Here is a 13,057-nt window from a genome sequence, read left to right as displayed (position 1 = left end):
GGCCTAAGATGGCAATCAGACATCCCTCTGGCAGCCCGGCAGCCCTCGGGGGATGTCCACTTGCCAGCAGGGAGCAGACCTAAGCTGCAGTCAGATATCCTTAGCACTGCTGAGGAGGCAGGAGAGACTCCCACCACCACCGCTGTACTGGCAGCCATCAGCCTGGCTTGTGGCTGAGCAGAGCTCCCCCATGTGGGAGTGCACAGACCACCAGAGGGCAGCTCCTGCATTGAGCGTCAGCCCCCTGGTGGTCAGTGTGTGTCATAGTGACCAGTCATTCCCAGTCTTTCTGCTGTTAGGGTCAGTTTGCATATTACCCTTTTACTATATAGGACAGAGGCCTGGTGCACGGGTGGGGGCCAGCTGGTTTGCCTTGAAGGGTGTCCTGGATCAGGGTAGGGGTCCCGCTTGGGTGCCTGGCCAGCCTGGGTGAGGGGCTGATGGCTGTTTGCAGCTGGTCACACCCCCTTCAGGGTGGGGGTCCCCACTGGGGTGCCTGGCCAGCCTGGATGAGGGGCTGATGGCTGTTTTCAGGCTGGCCACACCCCCTTTAGGGTGGGGGTCCTCACTGGGGTGCCTGGCCAGTCTGGGTGAGGGGCTGAGAGCCGTTTTCAGGCTGGCAGGCGACTGAAGCTCCCACCCTCTCCTTTTTTTTATTTTTTATTTTATTCTTTGATTTATTTACCTTCTATAATTGAAACATTGTTGCCATCACTGGCGCTCCCAGAGCTGAGGCCGCAGCTGGCTGAAAGCGGGTATCTGGGGTTTGTTTAGCTTCTATAATTGAAACATTGTTGCTTCGGAGCTCAGAGCCGGGCCGCGGCAGGCGGGGAACGTTGGCTTCCTCCATCACTGGAGCAAGCAAACCTCCTGCTCGCTTCAGCTGTGTGGCTGCCGGCCGCCATCTTTGTTGGCAGTTAATTTGCATATCACCCTGATTAGCCAATGGGAAGCATAGCGGAGGTACGGTTAATTACCCTTTTTGTCTTTTATTAGATAGGATCATACATATGATCATTTTCAATTTTATTCAATGCATTGGGGCATCACAATATTCAGGTAAATTAAATATATAGCTATGTCATGTTGTCATTTCTAACTTTTAAAAAAAGGTTAAATAGGATGGTTTTTGAATAGTTTATATAATAATGACCACTTCCTTTTGTTACTAACTTCATTTATTGTGATCACCAGCCTTCAAGATGTATTGTCATCACCAGCCTTCAAGATGGCCCTCAATAATTCTTACCTCCTCATATTCATGTCCTTGTATAGTCCCATCTCATACTAAATAGGGTTGGCATGTATAAGTAGGCTATGTCATAAAAGACACTGAACATTTTGATTTGTTCCTTCTTGGGTCATTTGCTCCTCAGGAAGTCAACTGCCCTGCTGGGAAGATACTCAAGCAGTCCTGTGGAGTGTTTCACATGCCAAGGAATTGAGCGCCTTCTTCCAACCACCAGCACCACCTTGCTAGATGTGCCAGTAAAGCACCTTGAAAGCAGATCTTCCAGCCCTGGCCAAGCTTTCACATGATTGCAACTGTGCTGACATATTGGCTGCAACCTCATGAAAGGTTCTGAGCCAGAGCCACCCTATTAAGCCACACCTGTATTTCTGTCTCAACTGTATAACATGATAAATGTTTATTGCTGTTTTAGGCCACTAATTTTGAGGACACTTTGTTACACATTAATACATAACTAATGTATTTATGGTTAGCTTGCTAATCAAATTTAGAAATTCTTACACTTCATTTCATTGTGCTAACAAAAGCATGTTGGAAACACAAGGAAGCTTCAAGATCTTTCTTGTCCATCCCCTAAATTCATAGTTGTGTGAACTAATGTGCAATGTGGTGGTAGAAGAGGAGGTACCACATGTCAGTTCTCCTTATTCTCAATCCAAGACTCTTTCCACTTTGGGGAGTTGTTCATTTTTTCCCTGGTGGTGGAAGATGTATGAGAGCATGTCTGTTCCTGGCTCAGTAGTACCACTAGAAAACACATTGCACCAACATATTGTTTACCAGGTAGAAAGAAGAGGTTGGCTGAATAAATCAGATCTGACTTTTCCACAGATAAGCAAGTACATATCACTAAAATGTTGTCATGTGAATTCTGATCTGGAGTTTGGAGACTATAGAAAATGCTTGTTTTAGCCACCCTCCTTGATAAATGTCACCAAACTATTGCATAGAAAAACCTTTTTACTAGCACACCATTTATTTCACCTCTTTTCATGTAAATCCTTTTTCACATATCAAACACTGTGCTTCCAAAGTAATAAGGAATTTAAATTAATTTGCTTCACAGCTTTGCCTATGACCCAGATCTGGATTGACTGTTTCTCTAATCACTTACTTTGATAACATTGCACTACCCACGTAGTCGGTCCTGAGAATTATCAACATTGCTTCCTTTATTAAAGTTTAACATGGAAATGGACGGTGGTTGCTTTTCCCAAAATTCAAAACAAACTTTGTTTGGTAAAATAACAGCAAATGAAACCGTTCTTCAATAGTTCCTATGCTAGCACTTAGCCTGAAAGAAGAGTCAGCTCCCTGGAGGGAGTGTGCTTAGGTTTGCTATCACTATCAGCGTCCGTTTAACAGTATCCTGTCCAATAGTCTGGCTGGATAAATTCTGTTGGTTTTAAAGATCCTTTTACTTCCTTTTCAATTATGCTGGGAGCTCAAAGCTGAAGTACTCCATTGTAATGAGCTTGGATAATAGGACATGTGGGCTAAGAACATCAGAGGATGATATTGCAGCAATGCCATTCAATGTTCTGCTGTTCTCTTAAGGACTTTTGTGACTTGAGTGCCAAAAATCTAGCTCCGCTCCAAATGATCTATAAAATGCAACTCCCAAAGCACATTGCCTTTCATGTAACAGCTTTTCCTAAGTATGTTATGTAGTCTTTTCCCTGAATAGAATATTTGGTATTATATTAGACCCATGTAGACTCACTGACAGTGAGACTGGTACCTTTCTTTCATCCTGATTTGAAAGAATATCCCCTGCTACATTGATGGAAATACAGCCTTGATTCTCCATTCATTACCACACCTTTCTGACACTAAGGGACTAAGAGTAGCAAAAATAAAAAAGGTACATAAAATGAAAACATTATGATAATAGGTGTCCACCAATCTGGAGAACTGTTAGAATAACAAGACCGATAAAGATTCCTTTTCATCAAGTTCACTTTCTAAAAATGCATTCCGTTCAATGGCCTGATTTAGCCTTTGTTCAAAGTCTTCCAGTGAAACTACGGATGCTCACTCTAGGTCAGTGGTTCTCAACCTTCCTAATGCCGCGACCCTTTAATACAGTTCCTCATGTTGTGGTGACCCCCAACCATAAAATTATTTTCGTTGCTACCTCATCACTGTAATTTTGCTACTGTTATGAATCGTCATGTAAATATCTGATATGCAGGATGTATTTTCACTGTTACAAATTGAACATAATTAAAGCATAGTGATTAATCACAAAAACAATATGTAATTATATAGGTGTTTTCCGATGGTCTTAGGCGACTCCTGTGAAAGGGTTGTTCAACCCCCAAAGGGGTTGAGACCCACAGGTTGGCGACCCACAGATTGAGAACCGCTGCTCTAGGTGGTCATGCTCCAGGTCTCTGACATACTTAGGCAGCTGCTCCTTAATGGCTGGAGTCTGACTTAAATCATCTTCTGATACTGAGTCCTGTTGTAGCTCAATGCATATTGATGTTCTAGCTTCTCCTGTAATGCTTCCACTTCATATTTCAGCCTTTGGTTATCAGCTTGCAAGTCTCTATTTCTTTGTTCAGCCTGTACTAATTGTGCCTGCAACTCTGCTTCTAATTCTCTGCTTCCTTCCTGAAATTCAGCTAGCTCATCCCGAGCTTCCTGGAAGCTTTGTTTATACTTTAAGGACAGTTCCTTACAATAAGCAATTTCCACCTTTAAACTTGAAAAATCTGGCATATCTTCACCATCCATGAACAAGAAAGCCTCCAACGTATCAAAAGCGCATATTCGCCGCCACCTAATGTCTCTGCTCCGCTTGCCTCCCCAGACCCATCCAGCCGCTCAGCTCCGCTCCCCTCCGCAGCCTGAGCTCCACCTTTTCTTTTTTTTTTAACGTTTTTTTGTGTGAAATTTATTGTTTTCACATTAAAATATTTTTTTGGAGGGAAAGTATTTTTTCTTCTCTCTCTTTTTTTAACCAAAGGAGGTGAGAAGGCATAATTTCGCATGCTTATCTCTTTGGTGCAGAATCAGTACTCATGGTTGCAAAAATGGCCTCCCCAGAAGCAATACCCTGACCATCAAAGACCCCTCTAAAAGTAGAAATTTTTAAGGAATGATGGGTTCTTATAGTTCTTTTCCTTGTCTGTCATATACCCCAAAAGACCATATGTTTAAACTATGTTTAAGGGTCAGTTTGAAATTCTAAATACTTGAATACATGGTTGGCTGTCTGACTAAATTGTCACTGGTGGTGGTCAATATGCAAAAGAATTACTGAGACCTTACAAAACAATATTCTGATTCCAAAAGAAAGGGGGGAACAGGAATCTGCATTTAAATAGACTTCCCAGGTGATTCTGAGGCCAGTTCACAAGCCACATTGAGACCTATTGACCTTTAAGGAAATGGCTGGCACAGAGATGCTGTTTGTTTGATACTGGAAATGGATGAGATAATGGAATGTGTGCTGCCAGTACATGTTATCAGGGCCTCAAATTCTCTGGCACCAGTTGAAAAAGGCATCACTGAAATAACACAGTCTTGTATGATGGAAAACCTCAGTCACATGTGGTCCTGAATTCATTACACTCTGTCTGAAGTCTTCAGGTAAATTCCAGAGAAAGGAATAACTGAATCGCATTTAAGAATTATTTACAGCTTTTAGAAATAAGAACAACGAGGCTATTATTTTACTCTTATGGAGACGAGGGTTTACTTTCTAGAGAAATGAACCCTCAGTAATCCAGATTTGGACAGCATGTTCAAAGAGGTGTTGCAACTGAGACTGAAAGATGAAGTGAATATCACACACTGACCAGTGAGCCTCCTAGTTCTTTCCACACTATGTTCTCGGAAAACCAACCTTCTGGCCTATATTTAACCTCTAAGTAGGAGGTTGAGGTAAACTCAACAGTCCCAGAGAAAACACAGACAGAAGCTGCCACTTGGTGATCTTGCACTGACATGACTTTTGTCACCTGAGTGATCTACATTTCATTCAAAAAGTATTTAACATCTAACAAAGATGCTTCCAGATGCTTCTGATATTGCTAAAATCAAAACAGATTTACAAGGTATTTCAGACATACAAAAACTTGAGCTAAAGGAGTTTGTCTTCTATGAAAGAGAGACAGACAATAAAAAAGAAGTAAACGATAATTTTGAAGGATGTTGATAAGTGTTCTGGGGGGCAGGGGGGGAAACATGTTGAGGAATAGAAAGTGTCAGAGTTGCAACATTAAATAGTTACCAGGGAAATTCTCACTGAGAAGGTGACCTTTGAACAACAGTTTGGGATCACAGAATATATTTTTTGTATCCTACATATATTGTATCATGATATGTTTTCATATAACTAAATATTGACAATATTACTTAATTCTTATATTGCATGCACAATTTAAATAATGTTAATGAAACAAATGTTAATGTAACCACCATTCAGATGAAGAAATTAAACATTGACAATCAATGATTCTCTCTCAGCATTGATGTTTCTACCTCTCTCTCCCTCTCCCTTCCTCTCTGAAATTAATAAAGATATATTTTAAAAAATTGATAGTAACTTAGAAGTTTCCCAAGTGAATGTCCAGCATTACATAATCATTGCTAACTTTTGTGATAATTATTCTTTTGCTTTTTAATTTATCCATGTATCATAATTTAATCAGATCTTATCATATGACATTTAGCTTGATTCTAATTTTTGCTATTAGAAAATTGGGTCCCTGGATTGCAATTCTAGTTAAGCTACTGTTCCTTTGCATAACTATTATTACACAATAAACTAAAATGTAACTAAAACTCTTCAGTTTTCCTATGAATCAGATGCTTGCTCACTACACACCAAGAAATTAACAAGAGAGCGATAAATGAATGAGTGTATGAGTGTGTGAATGAGTAAAGGTTTAAAAGGTTATATTCTCAAACAAGTCATCTTTTTATCTAAAGAAAATATTGGTGAATTTGCATGATGTCTGGTCCTTAAGAAATAAGAGAAAACAAAAGTACCCTGTGTCAAATGCTCAAACTACCTGAAAAGTCTGATTTGGATTAAAGGACACGTGCTAACCATTCATTTCCCCTTTGTCACATGAACTATAAATCAGAGATTGTGATTTTCAAAGGGAAATTTGCTATAGCGATAATGTTAAGGAGGTTAGTTCTATTCCAAAAAAGGAGCTTGTGTGAAGAGGTTAATCTAAAAATGTGGAGTTCTACAGAAGTTATTTTTCAACAAAAAGCTTGTATCAGAATATTTAAAAAAAAAATAAGAAACTGGCTTTCCTAAGAAAACTCTTTTATTTTTGCCCCTACCCATTCTCCCATACTACCCCAGTACCTTTTATTTCTGAATTGGTTAAAAGCGTTTGGGTTGAAAGCACAAAACAAGTCTTATTGATCAAAACAAGTCTTATTGGTCAAAACTGTGTTGTATATTCACGTGTCAGTGGCAAGGGAGACTAGAAAAACAACTATTTGGCATTTTCAGCATCTCTAGAGGAAGATATTCTCTGTCACTAATCAAAGCAGCATCCTTGAAGCATAAATAGGATTTTCCCCATATTCCAATCCAAAGAGCCAAAAAATTATCCAACTTAGCGATGCCATTCATAATAGGTAAACATGAGAGTTAAGCTCTAAAAAAACAAACAAAAAATGAACAAACAAACAAACAAACAAACAAAACACAGGGCAGGATCTTAGAAAAAGAGTCTTGGTTCTATCTTTTTATACTATGTCCTTGTAGGAAATTAAAACTCTCATGGTTCTAAACTAAAATGACAAACCACAATACTTTAACAATAATATTAATTAATAATCCCACTAAACTTTGTGTCTTGTTCTATTAAAAATTGTAATTTGTATTTACTGATTTTTCTTCCTAGTATATTACTCCTTTTTTGAAAATGGCACAAATCAGAAGTAAAGATTATTTTTAGAAATTATTGTAAGAGAATGGACAATTTCTAAAATCTTCAGTCTTAATAAGAGCCCTCAAACAAAAAACTACTTCTAAAAACAATTTATAGTAACAGACAAAAAAGAAATTGATAAAAATTTGTGATTATTTACTTAAGTCCATATATTTCATAGGAAAACCAAGATTATTCTTGTAAAAATTTACCATATCTTGTTTTATCAAGTCAAGATTCTTTGGAATGGTTTATGACGAAAAATGATCCCTCCTCCTCTGTGGGTGTAGGAATGAAAGAGCTCCATTTTTTTTCTAAACCCCCTTTGATAATAATTTTCTAAATCCCCTTAAAAATTGCATTCTAAGGCCAGACTCTGAGATTTCATTTGGTTAGCATTTGGTTAGCATCAAAGATTATCTATAGAACATAATTTTACTTGTAGATTTAATTGGAGAAATAATTTAATATGATTTATTTTTTTCTCTTTCTAGCAAAAAGATATATTAATACTACTTACAGAAAACAAGAATGCTTTTGCAGTTGGCATTATTTTTCACACCAAAACTTAAGAACAGGATATTGTTTTATTTTGAAGATGAGGTGTTGAATCCTGACTCATAGTTCCAGCAAGTGTTCTCACCTACTAAAGCAAAAATATTCATAATCCGAAATTTCACTTGCAATGTTAGTCTTCATTTACTGGCACCAATAATTATTTAAACTGTGGGTTTGGAATAACTACAGGGGAAATGTTAAGCATTGTCAGCTCTATATCTTAATTTCAATAAAATGTATTTATTGATACAAGAACACTGCAGTTTTGAAACTCTTCATACAATGGCCACCTAAACAATTTGATGGCTTTGTTCTGCCAGTTTTGAAAGAAAGAAATATTGAGTAAACAGCATAATTCCTAAAATTGGGGATAGGCTATAGTTTTAAAACTTACAATAATCACTTAAATTAATTACATTTGAATTAGTAGTTCTTTAATTTCTCAATTCTAAGTTGCTCATTTTGCTGAATTTTAATTTTTTTGGAGATCGCAATGTGTGTACAATTGTGCTTAATGTAGATTTACACTGTGTTTAAATTAATGATATTGTCTTTTCTCTTAAAAAATTACTTGAAAGCTGTAAATGGATGTTACAATTTGTAAGGAATTGAGGAAAGGCAGGTGTTAAATGATAATTACTTAATCAACATTGACACTGGATATTTAGAATATTCATAATGACACATATGTTACAGAATTTATCAGGCGACGGGAAAATACACAGGAGTACCCAGAGATACAGGAAAAACCCATTTATTTTCAGACTAGTGGACTGATGCATGAAATTCATGCATGGGGGGAGGGTTCCCTCAGCCCAGCCTGCACCCTCACCAATCAGAGACCCCCTTGGGGAATGTCCAACTGCCACAGGGATTGGGCCTAAACCGGCAGTTGGACATCCCTTTCTCAATCTTGAACAGCTGGCTCCTAACCGCTCATCAGCCTGCCTGCCTGATTGCCCCTAACCCCTCTGCCTGCCTGCCTGATCATCTCTAATTGCTCTCACCTGCCGGCCTGATCACCCCTAACTGCCTCTGCCTGCCTGATCGCCTTTAACTGCCCTCCCCTGCTGGATTGATCTCGCCCTCAATTGCCCTCTCCTGCCGGCCTGATTGCCCCTAACTGTCTCTGCCTCGGCCCCCACCACCATGGCTTTGTCTGGAAGGAAGTTGGATGTCCGGAAGATGGCCAGTCAACCCAGTTTAATTAGCATATTACTCTTTTAGTAGTATAGATAGATTATATAGGACAGGATTGCTTAAATGGGGGTGGGGGAAAAGCCTTTTTCAGCAGGAGGAGATGCTCTTGGCAGACAAAAATACATAACCCCTATATCTGGACTGATAGCCAGCCATATGCACTATACTGCCAAACCGGTCATTAAAAAATTGAACCGCTTTCTTACACCTTACACCAAACAGCTGTTGCCCTTAAAACCCCTCCTCAGCCCCCCACCTTAGGTTCTGCCTTCACAGTTCACCTAGATTAGGTTCTGATTGGTCAGTTTCTATGCAGTCAGTGTCAAAAGCTCCGCCTCCTAGGCAGCCATTGACTCCTTGCAGTTCACCCAGATTTGGTTCTGATTAGTTGGTTTCTATGCCAGTCAGTGTGTCTGGGCCTATCTCCGGGCCTGATCAGAGAGGCAGGGCTAATCAGTAGCCCCTACAACTGCTGGCAAGGCCCAGAGAGAAAGAGAGGCAAAAGCTGATCAACAGCTGCCACGGAGGCTGCGGATCAGACCCTGCTTCTCTTTCTGGGTCTCTCTCTGGGCCTGATCTGCAGCCCCCTCAGCAGTCAGTTGGGTTGCTGCGCTCGCAGTGGTGGCAGTCAGTACTGGGTCACAAAACTGACTGCAGGACCGACTTCCAGTGTTTGGTCATCCATTCAGTTGTTTTGGACATTATGGACCCTGGCTCTTTCTATATATATATAGACTAGTGGTCAGGTGCATGAAATTTGTGCATGGGGGAGGGGGTGTTCCTCAGCCCGGCCTGCACCCTCTCCAATCTGGGACCCTTCAAAGGATGTCCTACTGCTAGTTTACAGGAATCGGGCCTAAACCAGCAGTCAGACATCCCTCTCGCAATCCAGGACTGCTGTCTCTTAACCGCTCACCTGCCTACCTTCCTGCCTGATTGCCCCTAACCACTCTGCCTGCCAGCCTGCTCGCCCTCAACTGCCCCCCGTTGGCGGCCTGCTTGCCCCCTAATGCCCCCTCTTCTAGCCTGATCACCCCCAACTGCACCCCCTGCTAACCTGCTCATCCCGACCTTCCCTCCCCACTGGCCTGCTCACCCCCAACTTGCCCCCCTTCTGGCCTACTCACTCCAAACTGCGCCCCCCTGCTGTCCTGATAATCTCCAACTGACCCCCACTGATGGCCTGCTTGCCCCCAACTGGCCCCCCTGTTGGTCTGCTTACCCCCAATGGCCCCGCCCCCACCAGCCTAATCACCCACAACTGCCCTCCCCTCTTGGTCTCTAACTGCCTCTACCTCGGCCCCGCCACCATGATTTTGTCCAGAAGAAAGTCTGGAAGGTCTCCTGGAAGGTCTCCCAGTCTAATTAGCATATTACCCTTTTATTAGTATAGAGAGAGGCCTGGTGCATGGGTGGGGGCTAGCTGGTTTGCCCTGAAGGGTGTCCTGGATCAGGGCGGTGGTTCCCTTGAGGTGTGGGGCGGCCTGGGCGAGGGGCCTGTGGTGGTTTGCAGGCTTGCCACGCCCTCATGGGGTGAGGGTCCCTGCTGGGGGAGCGGAGAGTGGCCAGCCTGGGTGAGGGGCTGAGGTCCGTATTCAGTCTGACCACACCCCCTTCAGGATGGGGGGTCCCGCTGGGATGCCTGGCCAGCCTTGGTGAGGGGCTGATGGCTGTTTGCAGGCTGACCAAGCCCCCCAGTGGGGACCCTCACCCCATGAGGGTGTGGTCAGCGTGGGTGAGGGGCTGAGGGCTGTTTTCAGGCTGGCCACACCCCCTTCAGGGAGGGTCCCCACTGGGGTGCCTGGCTAGCCTGGGTGAGGAGCTGATGGCTGCTTGCAGGATGGCCAAGCCACACAGTGAGGATCCTCAGCCCATCGGGGTGTGGCCAGCCTGGATGAGTGGCTGATGGCTGTTTGCCGGCTGGCTATGGCCCTGGGCAACCCAGGCTCCCAGACTCTCCTTGAGTGGAGGCCACAGCAGCTAGAAGCAGGTATCTGGGATTTATTTATCTTCTATAATTAAAACTTTGTAACCTTGAGCGGAGCCCACAGCCAGCCAGGGCAGGAGGGAAGCTTGGCTTCATCCATTGCCAGGGGAAACCCAAGTCTCCTGTTCCCTCCAGCTCCGTGGTTGCTGCCATCTTGGCTGGGTTTATTCGCATACTCGCTCCTGATTGGCTGGTGAAAATGGCTTGTGGGTGTAGCGGAGGTATGGTCAATTTGCATGTTTCTCTTTTATTAGATAAGATGTTTCACATGTACTTGTACAGTGACTCAGGGGATCAGTTCTCCAAATCCTGAGCAAACCAATATGGAGGAAGCTTTCTCTTTATACTCTTTGGTTTCTTTGTCCCAGTATATGGATCAGACTTCCAGACCTTTGGTGGGCTTTGCAAAAAGCCCCAAGTGTTGGGATGGGGGACATGAGACCACACCTGAAAGGCCTGGCCTGGTGCCAGCACTGAAAACCCCCTCCAGGAGTTGTACATTGTTTATGGTTTATGGCCTCTGTAAAATGTGAGTATTTAGGTAAATAGGTCTTGCAAGACCAGATAATTAAGGAAGGGGCAGTGATTTGATTATAGTCTAACAAGAATGTGTATTAGGGATACTAACTAGGTACAGAGTCAGGCTGCTGGTCTCCCCTCCAAAAATGTCTTATTTTCCTCATCACATCCATTCTACCTTTGACTTAACAAGTAGTTTCAATAAATGCCTTAGTTATCAGTCCAAAGGTATTTTAGGAGACTTTATCAGCAAAAGATAAAGAAATGAGATATGTTATTCTTCTAGTTTTCCACTTCTTTGGAAGATAAGAGTAGGAAAAAAATGAGTAAGATCTTCTGGAGGAGGGATTTAAAAAGTTAATATTTATCCTATCTTCTCCTAAGATAAACATTGATGCCCATACTTGTTGCTATTCTTTTTCCTCTTTCCACATCTAATTAAGTATTTGGCTGGATCTCTTGAACATTGAAAATAACTTAATTGTTCCACCATCTGTGTTGTTAATTTTCCAAATAGGTCACCTACCTGCATTGTCAGGGAACATAGATGGCTTCATGGAGCACTCTATAATAGTGATGGAGAGCAAAAAGGTTGGTAAGAAAATTCTGTTGGCATTTTGCCCAGAACTATTCTTAATTATAAAAGGAAAGGAATAAACATGCTACTATCTTATTTATTATGTAGTGTACTTACATTGATACTCTACCTTATTGCACATCTTAAAGGATGTTTAAAAAGATACATACAATATAACCTGATAAAATTAAAAGTAAAAATTAAAAGTAGAGTTAGGGCAGAGAAAGACAAAACAAGTTGTGAGGGGGAGTAAAATGGATTCAGGATTGAGATTCAACAAGTGTACAGGCTCCTTTTTTAAAAAATCAAAAACAAAGATAGGAAACACCAATTAAAACTGAATTTTGAGAGACAGTTTTGGTTCTTATGACTGTTTTTATCTAAATTGGCTATCTTTACAAGAACTAAACTTGAATATGCAGTTAAGTTTACATGTTTGATCCTGTCTGGAAATCAATTTCTTGGTCCAAAACAGAGTGTCAGGAAAAACAAGATAAATCACCCCAAACAATGTCCTAACAATATAGCTGTGCATTTTGGAATGCTTAGCTGCTTCAAAACACTCATCTAGAAGAAAGATTAATACATTTCTCAGACACATCTTAAGAATATATTAAATATATTTAAACATTCAATGTCAACTTCATGCTATCAATTTCTGTTTCTTTTCTTCCATTTTTCAGAAATGTGCTGCTATATAAAATCTAATTAGTTTTGCTCAATAAAATGTATACATTAAAAGTACAAAATTACCATAGTTTTTCTGTTCTACTTTACTACATAGACATCCTTGTTTTTGGTTAAAATTTGTTTTTTAATTATGAATATGAGTGATGTAGTACTATGATAATTTAAATATCTTTCTGCCCAGCTGGCATAGTTCAGTGGCTGAGCATTGACCTGTGATCCAGGAGGTCATGGTTCGATTCCCAGTCAGGTCATACCCAGGTTGCAGGCTTGATTCCTGGTGTGGGGCATGCAGGAGGCAGCCAATCAATTATTCTCTCTCATCACTGATGTTTCTATCTCTCTCTCCCTCTACCTTCCTCTCTGAA

The 13,057-nt window shown here is 41.3% G+C and overlaps 1 pseudogene; it reads right to left on the bottom strand.

Annotated features, from left to right (window-relative positions):
• Positions 1–3,169: 3,169 nt before the first annotated feature.
• LOC139008385 (nuclear distribution protein nudE-like 1) lies at positions 3,170–3,996 on the bottom strand (annotated as a pseudogene).
• Between the last annotated feature and the right edge of the window lie 9,061 nt (positions 3,997–13,057).

Source organism: Myotis yumanensis, unplaced genomic scaffold (assembly GCF_028538775.1).
Source record: "Myotis yumanensis isolate MYYU_CA2020_CCGP unplaced genomic scaffold, mMyoYum1.0.hap1 SCAF_4, whole genome shotgun sequence".
Taxonomy (NCBI): Eukaryota; Metazoa; Chordata; class Mammalia; order Chiroptera; family Vespertilionidae; genus Myotis; species Myotis yumanensis.
The sequence above is the reverse complement of the archived record's forward strand: the minus strand, read 5'-3'. Positions and strand labels throughout refer to the sequence as shown.